General features: G+C 54.5%; 1 protein-coding gene across 10 annotated transcripts in view; it reads right to left on the bottom strand.

Annotated features, from left to right (window-relative positions):
• Positions 1–2,500, bottom strand: part of gse1 (Gse1 coiled-coil protein) — a 162,415-nt gene that overhangs the window by 22,078 nt on the left and 137,837 nt on the right. The window lies entirely within an intron of this gene.

Below are 2,500 nucleotides of genomic sequence, written 5' to 3' on the forward strand. Positions count from 1 at the left end.
AGAGATGTTTCTTCTCACATCTCACATGTTTCTGACAACTGCAGAACGTAAAGAAAGTGTGTGACTGTTGTGGGTATGATGGCGTTTAGTGACCCAGAACTGTAGTGTTCACTATCACTATCAGGAAACATTCAGATTTTTTGGGGTTAAAATCAGAGGAATGTAGCGATTTGCTTTAACCAGCCGCCAGAATGTCAGCACAGCCGCATCATCCTCAGTGTGTGTTAGTCAGAAATGTTTGTGTGTCACCAGGCTCTGCGGTGGGGTGACTCACTGCACCTTCAGACACTGAGCTGGGCACTGACCACCACGCCAGGACCTCACACCTCTGTGGGACTGAGTATGAGGATGATGCAGAGGGCAAATGGGCAGGAGTGTATGAGGATGACGCAGAGGGCAAATGGGCAGGAGTGTTTGAGGATGACGCAGAGGGCAAATGGGCAGGAGTGTATGAGGATGACGCAGAGGGCAAATGGACAGGAGGAGTGTATGAGGATGACGCAGAGGGCAAATGGGCAGGAGTGTATGAGGATGACGCAGAGGGCAAATGGGCAGGAGGAGTGTATGAGGATGACGCAGAGGGCAAATGGGCAGGAGGAGTGTATGAGGATGACGCAGAGGGCAAATGGGCAGGAGGAGTGTATGAGGATGACGCAGAGGGCAAATGGGCAGGAGGAGTGTATGAGGATGATGCAGAGGGCAAATGGGCAGGAGGAGTGTATGAGGATGATGCAGAGGGCAAATGGGCAGGAGGAGTGTATGAGGATGATGCAGAGGGCAAATGGGCAGGAGGAGTGTATGAGGATGACGCAGAGGGCAAATGGGCAGGAGGAGTGTATGAGGATGATGCAGAGGGCAAATGGGCAGGAGGAGTGTATGAGGATGACACTGCACATTCACCCATGGCACAGTGTGGCCAAGCTACCTGCATGTGTGTAAACTGTGTGTGTGTGTGTGAATGTGTATATGTGTGTGTGTGTGTGTGTTTATGTAAAAGAAAGACGTATGCTTGCATGCTTGCACCTCTACCAACCACCTATAAATACCTTTCTATAGAGAATGAAGCTGGTCAGCAGGCCTGTGCACTTCCTGTCATTAGTCAGGAAGTGGCTCCTGTAGCAGGGGTCTGCATGCGCTCGCTCCATGGCCCCTGCTCCACCCCGTGTTCCCGGGAGGCCGTCGGGCCGGTGAGTCAGCCCGTCCTCCGGCGGCGGGGCGCGCCTGACCCATGGAGGGCCCGAGGGTTAATCATAGTGTGAGGCTTCTCAGCCTTCCCCCTCAGCTCTGTTTTTACACTCCACCCACCCACGGAAAGACTGGACTAGAATAGCAAAAAAGAGGAACATGATGAGCTGCCCACAGAGCGACAGAGAGGGAGGGAGGGAAGGAGAGAGAGAGAGAGAGAAAGAGAGCATGGCAAAGCGAGGGAGGAGGGAGAGCCCGTGTGTAGGGAGGTGCAGGTTTTGTTTTGGAACACAGAGTGTATATTGTGCAGCAGGAGTGTGTGAGAGGGCAGGGACAGCGTGTGCGTGTGTGTGTGAAAGATTGGAGTTGTGTGCTTGTGTGCTCTCCTCACGGGGTGATAAATCAAAGTACTGAGTGCCAGTGAGAGAGAGAGGGAGAGAGAGAGAGAGAGAGGGAGAGAGAGAGGGAGAGAGGGAGAGAGAGAGAGAGGGAGCATGTGAGAAGGAGAGTAGGAAAAAGAAGTGCTTGAGAGGGAGGTAGAGAGAGAGAATGACGGATGAAGTGTGCTGTGTCGGGGGTGACTGGCTGCTGGCTGGAGCAGTGGTGTAGCACTGGGTTGTAGCTTGTAGGTGGAGTCGGTGGAGGGGCTGTACATCACAGAAGGGTGGCGGAGTTTAAGTGCCTCTCCCACGGATATAAACAAGGCTGTAATCTGCAGCGCCGAACGGCCCCGTGTGGCACCGCAGACGAGGGCCCAGGAGCCTCCGGGCCCACATCAGACGCAGCAGTGCCATCCTGCGCGGCACTCAGCAGGGAGCCGGAGCCAGCGCGCCTCCCTCCCTCTCCAGCTGTGGGGGGCTGTGTCATGGTGAAGCCCTCAGGAAGAGTGTTCCAGGGGTGGGGGGGTGGGGGGTGCCGCAGTACATCAGTGATCCTGAAAGCCTCTTCAAGACATCCCCCCCCCCCCCCCACACACACACACACCAGAGCGTGTGCATATCCGCAAGCGTTCATCACGCACCCTTTTTCTGGCTAGCATACAAAAAGACAACGCACACATCTTTTTGTGTGTGTGTGTGTGTATGTGCGTGCGTGCGTCATGTGCGTGCATGCATGTGTTTATGAAAACAGAAGCTGTCTGTAGTCGAGGTTAAACGATGGCGGAGAGTGTTTGTGGATTGGAGCCAAACAGAGGCTGCCTTCAGAGCTGCACTTCCTGTATACCTCACACAGCCCTCTGCCCAACTCCCACCACACACACACCCACCCACACGCACGCATGCACAGAAATGCCTTATCCTCTATCCCTGATAAT

This window comes from Electrophorus electricus, chromosome 4 (genome assembly GCF_013358815.1).
Source record: "Electrophorus electricus isolate fEleEle1 chromosome 4, fEleEle1.pri, whole genome shotgun sequence".
NCBI classification, from domain to species: domain Eukaryota; kingdom Metazoa; phylum Chordata; class Actinopteri; order Gymnotiformes; family Gymnotidae; genus Electrophorus; species Electrophorus electricus.